Raw genomic sequence first — 12,729 nt, forward strand, 5'->3', positions numbered from 1 at the left:
CGGGTACTGCTTTCCTCCTAAGCTGTGCATTCGCAGCCAGCTTCAAGGTGTTCCTTTTGTCTATAGACTCTGGTGGAGAGGCCGCTAGAGAAGGCCTCTGCTTCTATGCCCTTTGAGAAGGCTGCTTTGAGGAACCTCTTACCCTAGCCTCTGCCAAGTAGAGCCTTCTGCCTCTCTCCAATACTGACTTACTTCTGACAGCTTGTCTTTCCGTTTGAGAAACCGAGAGCCCTTTTCTGCAGGGAAAAATATTCGTTTTCTGTTCTCCTTTTGCACACGGTGACGTGCCATCAGGGCTGGTGTTAGGCCTTTACCCACTCGAGGGAGGGCAGCTTCCCATTCACTTTGGAGATGGCACTTCTGCAGCGCTGTGGGCCATGACTGTGCTTCGCAGACTGCAAACTACCCTCTCCATTCGAAGAGAACACGCACGGATTGGTAAGTCTCTGTTCTCTGGGAGATGTGTGTGGTGCTACTGCCCCGGTGTATGGGGTGGCTCACTGGCCACTAGCAATTTTTCTGCTCGCCACTGTGGGGCAAACTTTGTACAGCTAAGATCACTTGGGAAGTACAAGTGCCAGAGTTCCTTTCTGGGGCACCATCAAGAGATCACATTCGTAGCATGCGGGTACTGCTCTCCTCCTCAGCTGTGCATTCGCAGCCAGCTTCAAGGTGTTCCTTTGGTGTATAGACTCTGCTGGAGAGGCCGCTGGAGAAGGCCTCTGCTTCTATGCCCTTTGAGAAGGCTGCTTTGAGGAACCTCTTACCCTAGCCTCTGCCAAGTACAGCCTTCTGCCTCTCTCCAATACTGACTTACGTCTGACAGCTTGTCTTTCAGTTTGAGAAACCAAGAGCCCTTTTCCTGCAGGGAAAATTGTCCGTTTTCTGTTCTTCTTTTCCACACGTAGACGTGCCTTCAGGGCTGGTGTTAGGCTTTTACCCACTCGAGGGAGGGCAGCTTCCCATTCACTTTGGAGATGGCACTCCTGCAGCACTGTGGGCCATGACTGTGCTTCGCAGACTGCAAACTACCCTCTCCATTCGAAGAGAACACGCACGGATTGGGAAGTCTCTGTTCTCTGGGAGATGTGTGTGGTGCTACTGCCCCGGTGTATGGGGTGGCTCACTGGCCACTAGCAATGTTTCTGTTCGCCACTGTGGGGCAAACTCTGTTCAGCTAAGCTCACTTGGGAAGTACAAGTGCCAGAGTTCCTTTCTGGGGCACCATCAAGAGATCCCATTCGTAGCATGCGGGTACTGCTCTCCTCCTAAGCTGTGCATTCGCAGCCAGCTTCAAGGTGTTCCTTTTGTGTATAGACTCTGGTGGAGAGGCCGCTGGAGAAGGCCTCTGCTTCTATGCCCTTTGAGAAGGCTGCTTTGAGGAAACTCTTACCCTAGCCTCTGCCAAGTACAGCCTTCTTCCTCTCTCCAATACTGACTTACTTCTGACAGCTTGTCTTTCCGTTTTAGAAACCATGAGCCCTTTTCCTGCAGGGAAAAATGTTCGTTCTCTGTTCTTCTTTTGCACACGGTGACGTGCCTTCACGGCTGGTGTTAGGCCTTTACCCACTCGAGGGAGGGCAGCTTCCCATTCACTTTGGAGATGGCACTCCTGCAGCGCTGTGGGCCATGACTGTGCTTCGCAGACTGCAAACTACCCTCTTGATTCGAAGAGAACACGCACGGATTGGGAAGTCTCTGTTCTCTGGGAGATGTGTGTGGTGCTACTGCCCCGGTGTATGGGGTGGCTCACTGGCCACTAGCAATGTTTCTGCTCGCCACTGTGGGGCAAACGTTGTGCAGCTAAGCTCACTTGGGAAGTACAAGTGCCCGAGTTCCTTTCTGGGGCACCATCAAGAGATCACATTCGTAGCATGTGGGTACTGCTCTCCTCCTAAGCTGTGCATTCGCAGCCAGCTTCAAGGTGTTCCTTTTGTGGATAGACTCTGGTGGAATGGCCGCTGGAGAAGGCCTCTGCTTCTATGCCCATTGAGAAGGCTGCTTTGAGGAAACTCTTACCCTAGCCTCTGCCAAGTATAGCCTTCTGCCTCTCTCCAATACTGACTTACTTCTGACAGCTTGTCTTTCCGTTTGAGAACCCGAGAGCCCTTGTCCTGCAGGGAAAAATGTTCGTTTTCTGTTCTTCTTTTGCACACGGTGACTTGCCATCAGGGCTGTTGTTAGGCCTTTAACCACTCGAGGGAGGGCAGCTTCCAATTCACTTTGGAGATGGCACTCCTGCAGCGCTGTGGGTCATGACTGTGCTTCGCAGACTGCAAACTACCCTCTCCATTCGAAGAGAACACGCACGGATTGGGAAGTCTCTGTTCTCTGGGAGATGTGTGTGGTGCTACTGCCCCGGTGTATCGGATGGCTCACTGGCCACTAGCAATGTTTCTGCTCGCCACTGTGGGGCAAACTTTGTGCAGCTAAGCTCACTTGGGAAGTACAAGTGCCAGAGTTCCTTTCTGGAGCACCATCAAGGGATCACATTCGTAGCATGCGGGTACTGCTCTCCTCCTAAGCTGTGCATTCGCAGCCAGCTTCAAGGTGTTCCTTTTGTGTATAGACTCTGGTGGAGAGGCCGCTGGAGAAGGCCTCTGCTTCTATGCCCTTTGAGAAGGCTGCTTTGAGGAAACTCTTACCCTAGCCTCTGCCAAGTACAGCCTTCTGCCTCTCTCCAATACTGACTTACTTCTGACAGCTTGTCTTTCCGTTTTAGAAACCATGAGCCCTTTTCCTGTAGGGAAAAATGTCTGTTCTCTGTTCTTCTTTTGCACACGGTGACGTGCCTTCATGGCTGATGTTAGGCCTTTACCCACTCGAGGTAGGGCAGCTTCCCATTCACTTTGGAGATGGCACTCCTGCACCGCTGTGGGCCATGACTGTGCTTCGCAGACTGCAAACTACCCTCTCCATTTGAAGAGAACACGCACGGATTGGGAAGTCTCTGTTCTCTGGGAGATGTGTGTGGTGCTACTGCCCCGGTGTATGGGGTGGCTCACTGGCCACTAGCAATGTTTCTGCTCGCCACTGTGGGGCAAACTCTGTTCAGCTAAGCTCACTAGGGAAGTACAAGTGCCAGAGTTCCTTTCTGGGGCACCATCAAGAGATCACATTCGTAGCATGCGGGTACTGCTTTCCTCCTAAGCTGTGCATTCGCAGCCAGCTTCAAGGTGTTCCTTTTGTCGATAGACTCTGGTGGAGAGGCCGCTAGAGAAGGCCTCTGCTTCTATGCCCTTTGAGAAGGCTGCTTTGAGGAACCTCTTACCCTAGCCTCTGCCAAGTACAGCCTTCTGCCTCTCTCCAATACTGACTTACTTCTGACAGCTTGTCTTTCCGTTTGAGAAAACAAGAGCCCTTTTCCTGTAGGGAAAAATGTCTGTTCTCTGTTCTTCTTTTGCACACGGTGACGTGCCTTCACGGCTGATGTTAGGCCTTTACCCACTCGAGGGAGGGCAGCTTCCCATTCACTTTGGAGATGGCACTCCTGCAGCGCTGTGGGCCATGACTGTGCTTCGCAGACTGCAAACTACCCTCTTGATTCGAAGAGAACACGCACGGATTGGGAAGTCTCTGTTCTCTGGGAGATGTGTGTGGTGCTACTGCCCCGGTGTATGGGGTGGCTCACTGGCCACTAGCAATGTTTCTGCTCGCCACTGTGGGGCAAACTCTGTTCAGCTAAGCTCACTAGAGAAGTACAAGTGCCAGAGTTCCTTTTTGGGGCACCATCAAGAGATCACATTCGTAGCATGCGGGTACTGCTTTCCTCCTAAGCTGTGCATTCGCAGCCAGCTTCAAGGTGTTCCTTTTGTCTATAGACTCTGGTGGAGAGGCCGCTAGAGAAGGCCTCTGCTTCTATGCCCTTTGAGAAGGCTGCTTTGAGGAACCTCTTACCCTAGCCTCTGCCAAGTAGAGCCTTCTGCCTCTCTCCAATACTGACTTACTTCTGACAGCTTGTCTTTCCGTTTGAGAAACCGAGAGCCCTTTTCTGCAGGGAAAAATATTCGTTTTCTGTTCTCCTTTTGCACACGGTGACGTGCCATCAGGGCTGGTGTTAGGCCTTTACCCACTCGAGGGAGGGCAGCTTCCCATTCACTTTGGAGATGGCACTTCTGCAGCGCTGTGGGCCATGACTGTGCTTCGCAGACTGCAAACTACCCTCTCCATTCGAAGAGAACACGCACGGATTGGTAAGTCTCTGTTCTCTGGGAGATGTGTGTGGTGCTACTGCCCCGGTGTATGGGGTGGCTCACTGGCCACTAGCAATTTTTCTGCTCGCCACTGTGGGGCAAACTTTGTACAGCTAAGATCACTTGGGAAGTACAAGTGCCAGAGTTCCTTTCTGGGGCACCATCAAGAGATCACATTCGTAGCATGCGGGTACTGCTCTCCTCCTCAGCTGTGCATTCGCAGCCAGCTTCAAGGTGTTCCTTTGGTGTATAGACTCTGCTGGAGAGGCCGCTGGAGAAGGCCTCTGCTTCTATGCCCTTTGAGAAGGCTGCTTTGAGGAACCTCTTACCCTAGCCTCTGCCAAGTACAGCCTTCTGCCTCTCTCCAATACTGACTTACGTCTGACAGCTTGTCTTTCAGTTTGAGAAACCAAGAGCCCTTTTCCTGCAGGGAAAATTGTCCGTTTTCTGTTCTTCTTTTCCACACGTAGACGTGCCTTCAGGGCTGGTGTTAGGCTTTTACCCACTCGAGGGAGGGCAGCTTCCCATTCACTTTGGAGATGGCACTCCTGCAGCACTGTGGGCCATGACTGTGCTTCGCAGACTGCAAACTACCCTCTCCATTCGAAGAGAACACGCACGGATTGGGAAGTCTCTGTTCTCTGGGAGATGTGTGTGGTGCTACTGCCCCGGTGTATGGGGTGGCTCACTGGCCACTAGCAATGTTTCTGTTCGCCACTGTGGGGCAAACTCTGTTCAGCTAAGCTCACTTGGGAAGTACAAGTGCCAGAGTTCCTTTCTGGGGCACCATCAAGAGATCCCATTCGTAGCATGCGGGTACTGCTCTCCTCCTAAGCTGTGCATTCGCAGCCAGCTTCAAGGTGTTCCTTTTGTGTATAGACTCTGGTGGAGAGGCCGCTGGAGAAGGCCTCTGCTTCTATGCCCTTTGAGAAGGCTGCTTTGAGGAAACTCTTACCCTAGCCTCTGCCAAGTACAGCCTTCTTCCTCTCTCCAATACTGACTTACTTCTGACAGCTTGTCTTTCCGTTTTAGAAACCATGAGCCCTTTTCCTGCAGGGAAAAATGTTCGTTCTCTGTTCTTCTTTTGCACACGGTGACGTGCCTTCACGGCTGGTGTTAGGCCTTTACCCACTCGAGGGAGGGCAGCTTCCCATTCACTTTGGAGATGGCACTCCTGCAGCGCTGTGGGCCATGACTGTGCTTCGCAGACTGCAAACTACCCTCTTGATTCGAAGAGAACACGCACGGATTGGGAAGTCTCTGTTCTCTGGGAGATGTGTGTGGTGCTACTGCCCCGGTGTATGGGGTGGCTCACTGGCCACTAGCAATGTTTCTGCTCGCCACTGTGGGGCAAACGTTGTGCAGCTAAGCTCACTTGGGAAGTACAAGTGCCCGAGTTCCTTTCTGGGGCACCATCAAGAGATCACATTCGTAGCATGTGGGTACTGCTCTCCTCCTAAGCTGTGCATTCGCAGCCAGCTTCAAGGTGTTCCTTTTGTGGATAGACTCTGGTGGAATGGCCGCTGGAGAAGGCCTCTGCTTCTATGCCCATTGAGAAGGCTGCTTTGAGGAAACTCTTACCCTAGCCTCTGCCAAGTATAGCCTTCTGCCTCTCTCCAATACTGACTTACTTCTGACAGCTTGTCTTTCCGTTTGAGAACCCGAGAGCCCTTGTCCTGCAGGGAAAAATGTTCGTTTTCTGTTCTTCTTTTGCACACGGTGACTTGCCATCAGGGCTGTTGTTAGGCCTTTAACCACTCGAGGGAGGGCAGCTTCCAATTCACTTTGGAGATGGCACTCCTGCAGCGCTGTGGGTCATGACTGTGCTTCGCAGACTGCAAACTACCCTCTCCATTCGAAGAGAACACGCACGGATTGGGAAGTCTCTGTTCTCTGGGAGATGTGTGTGGTGCTACTGCCCCGGTGTATCGGATGGCTCACTGGCCACTAGCAATGTTTCTGCTCGCCACTGTGGGGCAAACTTTGTGCAGCTAAGCTCACTTGGGAAGTACAAGTGCCAGAGTTCCTTTCTGGAGCACCATCAAGGGATCACATTCGTAGCATGCGGGTACTGCTCTCCTCCTAAGCTGTGCATTCGCAGCCAGCTTCAAGGTGTTCCTTTTGTGTATAGACTCTGGTGGAGAGGCCGCTGGAGAAGGCCTCTGCTTCTATGCCCTTTGAGAAGGCTGCTTTGAGGAAACTCTTACCCTAGCCTCTGCCAAGTACAGCCTTCTGCCTCTCTCCAATACTGACTTACTTCTGACAGCTTGTCTTTCCGTTTTAGAAACCATGAGCCCTTTTCCTGTAGGGAAAAATGTCTGTTCTCTGTTCTTCTTTTGCACACGGTGACGTGCCTTCATGGCTGATGTTAGGCCTTTACCCACTCGAGGTAGGGCAGCTTCCCATTCACTTTGGAGATGGCACTCCTGCACCGCTGTGGGCCATGACTGTGCTTCGCAGACTGCAAACTACCCTCTCCATTTGAAGAGAACACGCACGGATTGGGAAGTCTCTGTTCTCTGGGAGATGTGTGTGGTGCTACTGCCCCGGTGTATGGGGTGGCTCACTGGCCACTAGCAATGTTTCTGCTCGCCACTGTGGGGCAAACTCTGTTCAGCTAAGCTCACTAGGGAAGTACAAGTGCCAGAGTTCCTTTCTGGGGCACCATCAAGAGATCACATTCGTAGCATGCGGGTACTGCTTTCCTCCTAAGCTGTGCATTCGCAGCCAGCTTCAAGGTGTTCCTTTTGTCGATAGACTCTGGTGGAGAGGCCGCTAGAGAAGGCCTCTGCTTCTATGCCCTTTGAGAAGGCTGCTTTGAGGAACCTCTTACCCTAGCCTCTGCCAAGTACAGCCTTCTGCCTCTCTCCAATACTGACTTACTTCTGACAGCTTGTCTTTCCGTTTGAGAAAACAAGAGCCCTTTTCCTGTAGGGAAAAATGTCTGTTCTCTGTTCTTCTTTTGCACACGGTGACGTGCCTTCACGGCTGATGTTAGGCCTTTACCCACTCGAGGGAGGGCAGCTTCCCATTCACTTTGGAGATGGCACTCCTGCAGCGCTGTGGGCCATGACTGTGCTTCGCAGACTGCAAACTACCCTCTTGATTCGAAGAGAACACGCACGGATTGGGAAGTCTCTGTTCTCTGGGAGATGTGTGTGGTGCTACTGCCCCGGTGTATGGGGTGGCTCACTGGCCACTAGCAATGTTTCTGCTCGCCACTGTGGGGCAAACTCTGTTCAGCTAAGCTCACTAGAGAAGTACAAGTGCCAGAGTTCCTTTTTGGGGCACCATCAAGAGATCACATTCGTAGCATGCGGGTACTGCTTTCCTCCTAAGCTGTGCATTCGCAGCCAGCTTCAAGGTGTTCCTTTTGTCTATAGACTCTGGTGGAGAGGCCGCTAGAGAAGGCCTCTGCTTCTATGCCCTTTGAGAAGGCTGCTTTGAGGAACCTCTTACCCTAGCCTCTGCCAAGTAGAGCCTTCTGCCTCTCTCCAATACTGACTTACTTCTGACAGCTTGTCTTTCCGTTTGAGAAACCGAGAGCCCTTTTCTGCAGGGAAAAATATTCGTTTTCTGTTCTCCTTTTGCACACGGTGACGTGCCATCAGGGCTGGTGTTAGGCCTTTACCCACTCGAGGGAGGGCAGCTTCCCATTCACTTTGGAGATGGCACTTCTGCAGCGCTGTGGGCCATGACTGTGCTTCGCAGACTGCAAACTACCCTCTCCATTCGAAGAGAACACGCACGGATTGGTAAGTCTCTGTTCTCTGGGAGATGTGTGTGGTGCTACTGCCCCGGTGTATGGGGTGGCTCACTGGCCACTAGCAATTTTTCTGCTCGCCACTGTGGGGCAAACTTTGTACAGCTAAGATCACTTGGGAAGTACAAGTGCCAGAGTTCCTTTCTGGGGCACCATCAAGAGATCACATTCGTAGCATGCGGGTACTGCTCTCCTCCTAAGCTGTGCATTCGCAGCCAGCTTCAAGGTGTTCCTTTGGTGTATAGACTCTGCTGGAGAGGCCGCTGGAGAAGGCCTCTGCTTCTATGCCCTTTGAGAAGGCTGCTTTGAGGAACCTCTTACCCTAGCCTCTGCCAAGTACAGCCTTCTGCCTCTCTCCAATACTGACTTACGTCTGACAGCTTGTCTTTCAGTTTGAGAAACCAAGAGCCCTTTTCCTGCAGGGAAAATTGTCCGTTTTCTGTTCTTCTTTTCCACACGTAGACGTGCCTTCAGGGCTGGTGTTAGGCTTTTACCCACTCGAGGGAGGGCAGCTTCCCATTCACTTTGGAGATGGCACTCCTGCAGCACTGTGGGCCATGACTGTGCTTCGCAGACTGCAAACTACCCTCTCCATTCGAAGAGAACACGCACGGATTGGGAAGTCTCTGTTCTCTGGGAGATGTGTGTGGTGCTACTGCCCCGGTGTATGGGGTGGCTCACTGGCCACTAGCAATGTTTCTGTTCGCCACTGTGGGGCAAACTCTGTTCAGCTAAGCTCACTTGGGAAGTACAAGTGCCAGAGTTCCTTTCTGGGGCACCATCAAGAGATCCCATTCGTAGCATGCGGGTACTGCTCTCCTCCTAAGCTGTGCATTCGCAGCCAGCTTCAAGGTGTTCCTTTTGTGTATAGACTCTGGTGGAGAGGCCGCTGGAGAAGGCCTCTGCTTCTATGCCCTTTGAGAAGGCTGCTTTGAGGAAACTCTTACCCTAGCCTCTGCCAAGTACAGCCTTCTTCCTCTCTCCAATACTGACTTACTTCTGACAGCTTGTCTTTCCGTTTTAGAAACCATGAGCCCTTTTCCTGCAGGGAAAAATGTTCGTTCTCTGTTCTTCTTTGGACACGGTGACGTGCCTTCACGGCTGGTGTTAGGCCTTTACCCACTCGAGGGAGGGCAGCTTCCCATTCACTTTGGAGATGGCACTCCTGCAGCGCTGTGGGCCATGACTGTGCTTCGCAGACTGCAAACTACCCTCTCCATTCGAAGAGAACACGCACGGATTGGGAAGTCTCTGTTCTCTGGGAGATGTGTGTGGTGCTACTGCCCCGGTGTATCGGATGGCTCACTGGCCACTAGCAATGTTTCTGCTCGCCACTGTGGGGCAAACTTTGTGCAGCTAAGCTCACTTGGGAAGTACAAGTGCTAGAGTTCCTTTCTGGGGCACCATTAAGGGATCACATTCGTAGCATGCGGGTACTGCTCTCCTCCTAAGCTGTGCATTCGCACCCAGCTTCAAGGTGTTCCTTTTGTGGATAGACTCTGGTGGAGAGGCCGCTGGAGAAGGCCTCTGCTTCTATGCCCTTTGAGAAGGCTGCTTTGAGGAACCTCTTACCCTAGCCTCTGCCAAGTACCGCCTTCTGCCTCTCTCCAATACTGACTTACTTCTGACAGCTTGTCTTTCCCTTTTAGAAACCATGAGACCTTTTCCTGCAGGGAAAAATGTCCGTTTTCTGTTCTTCTTTTGCACACGGTGAGGTGCCTTCACGGCTGGTGTTAGGCCTTTACCCACTCGAGGGAGGGCAGCTTCCCATTCACTTTGGAGATGGCACTCCTGCAGCGCTGTGGGTCATGACTGGGCTTCGCAGACTGCAAACTACCCTCTCCATTCGAAGAGAACACGCACGGATTGGGAAGTCTCTGTTCTCTGGGAGATGTGTGTGGTGCTACTGCCCCGGTGTATGGGGTGGCTCACTGGCCACTAGCAATGTTTCTGTTCGCCACTGTGGGGCAAACTCTGTTCAGCTAAGCTCACTTGGGAAGTACAAGTGCCAGAGTTCCTTTCTGGGGCACCATCAAGTGATCACATTCGTAGCATGCCGGTACTGCTTTCCTCCTAAGCTGTGCATTCGCAGCCAGCTTCAAGGTGTTCCTTTGGTGTATAGACTCTGGTGGAGAGGCCGCTGGAGAAGGCCTCTGCTTCTATGCCCTTTGAGAAGGCTGCTTTGAGGAACCTCTTACCCTAGCCTCTGCCAAGTACAGCCTTCTGCCTCTCTCCAATACTGACTTACGTCTGACAGCTTGTCTTTCAGTTTGAGAAACCAAGAGCCCTTTTCCTGCAGGGAAAATTGTCCGTTTTCTGTTCTTCTTTTCCACACGTAGACGTGCCTTCAGGCCTGGTGTTAGGCTTTTACCCACTCGAGGGAGGGCAGCTTCCCATTCACTTTGCAGATGGCACTCCTGCAGCACTGTGGGCCATGACTGTGCTTCGCAGACTGCAAACTACCCTCTCCATTCGAAGAGAACACGCACGGATTGGGAAGTCTCTGTTCTCTGGGAGATGTGTGTGGTGCTACTTCCCCGGTGTATGGGGTGGCTCACTGGCCACTAGCAATGTTTCTGTTCGCCACTGTGGGGCAAACTCTGTTCAGCTAAGCTCACTTGGGAAGTACAAGTGCCAGAGTTCCTTTCTGGGGCACCATCAAGAGATCCCATTCGTAGCATGCGGGTACTGCTCTCCTCCTAAGCTGTGCATTCGCAGCCAGCTTCAAGGTGTTCCTTTTGTGTATAGACTCTGGTGGAGAGGCCGCTGGAGAAGGCCTCTGCTTCTATGCCCTTTGAGAAGGCTGCTTTGAGGAAACTCTTACCCTAGCCTCTGCCAAGTACAGCCTTCTGCCTCTCTCCAATACTGACTTACTTCTGACAGCTTGTCTTTCCGTTTTAGAAACCATGAGCCCTTTTCCTGCAGGGAAAAATGTTCGTTCTCTGTTCTTCTTTTGCACACGGTGACGTGCCTTCACGGCTGGTGTTAGGCCTTTACCCACTCGAGGGAGGGCAGCTTCCCATTCACTTTGGAGATGGCACTCCTGCAGCGCTGTGGGTCATGACTGTGCTTCGCAGACTGCAAACTACCCTCTCCATTCGAAGAGAACACGCACGGATTGGGAAGTCTCTGTTCTCTGGGAGATGTGTGTGGTGCTACTGCCCCGGTGTATCGGATGGCTCACTGGCCACTAGCAATGTTTCTGCTCGCCACTGTGGGGCAAACTTTGTGCAGCTAAGCTCACTTGGGAAGTACAAGTGCCAGAGTTCCTTTCTGGGGCACCATCAAGAGATCACATTCGTAGCATGCGGGTACTGCTCTCCTCCTAAGCTGTGCATTCGCAGCCAGCTTCAAAGTGTTCCTTTTGTGTATAGACTCTGGTTTAGAGGCCGCTGGAGAAGGCCTCTGCTTCTATGCCCTTTGAGAAGGCTGCTTTGAGGAAACTCTTACCCTAGCCTCTGCCAAGTACCGCCTTCTGCCTCTCTCCAATACTGACTTACTTCTGACAGCTTGTCTTTCCGTTTTAGAAACCATGAGACCTTTTCCTGCAGGGAAAAATGTCCGTTTTCTGTTCTTCTTTTGCACACGGTGAGGTGCCTTCACGGCTGGTGTTAGGCCTTTACCCACTCGAGGGAGGGCAGCTTCCCATTCACTTTGGAGATGGCACTCCTGCAGCGCTGTGGGTCATGACTGGGCTTCGCAGACTGCAAACTACCCTCTCCATTCGAAGAGAACACGCACGGATTGGGAAGTCTCTGTTCTCTGGGAGATGTGTGTGGTGCTACTGCCCCGGTGTATGGGGTGGCTCACTGGCCACTAGCAATGTTTCTGCTCGCCACTGTGGGGCAAACTCTGTTCAGCTAAGCTCACTAGGGAAGTACAAGTGCCAGAGTTCCTTTCTGTGGCACCATCAAGAGATCACATTCGTAGCATGCGGGTACTGCTCTCCTCCTCAGCTGTGCATTCGCAGCCAGCTTCAAGGTGTTCCTTTTGTGTATAGACTCTGGTGGAGAGGCCGCTGGAGAAGGCCTCTGCTTCTATGCCCTTTGAGAAGGCTGCTTTGAGGAACCTCTTACCCTAGCCTCTGCCAAGTATAGCCTTCTGCCTCTCTCCAATACTGACTTACTTCTGACAGCTTCTCTTTCCATTTGAGAAACCAAGAGCCCTTTTCCTGCAGGGAAAAATGTCCGTTTTCTGTTCTTCTTTTGCACACGGTAACGTGCCTTCACGGCTGGTGTTAGGCCTTTACCCACTCGAGGGAGGGCAGCTTCCCATTCACTTTGGAGATGGCACTCCTGCAGCGCTGTGGGCCATGACTGTGCTTCGCAGACTGCAAACTACCCTCTCCATTGGAAGAGAACACGCACGGATTGGGAAGTCTCTGTTCTCTGGGAGATGTGTGTGGTGCTACTGCCCCGGAGTATGGGGTGGCTCACTGGCCATTAGCAATGTTTCTGCTCGCCACTGTGGGGCAAACTTTGTGCAGCTAAGCTCATTTGGGAAGTACAAGTGCCAGAGTTCCTTTCTGGGGCACCATCAAGAGATCACATTCGTAGCTTGCGGGTACTGCTTTCCTCCTAAGCTGTGCATTCGCAGCCAGCTTCAAGGTGTTCCTTTTGTGTACAGACTCTTGGGGAGAGGCCGCTGGAGGAGGCCTCTGCTTCTATGCCCTTTGAGAAGGCTGCTTTGAGGAAACTCTTACCCTAGCCTCTGCCAAGTACAGCCTTCTGCCTCTCTCCAATACTGACTTACTTCTGACAGCTTGTCTTTCCG

Source organism: Kogia breviceps, chromosome 5, assembly GCF_026419965.1.
Source record: "Kogia breviceps isolate mKogBre1 chromosome 5, mKogBre1 haplotype 1, whole genome shotgun sequence".
Lineage (NCBI taxonomy): Eukaryota > Metazoa > Chordata > Mammalia > Artiodactyla > Physeteridae > Kogia > Kogia breviceps.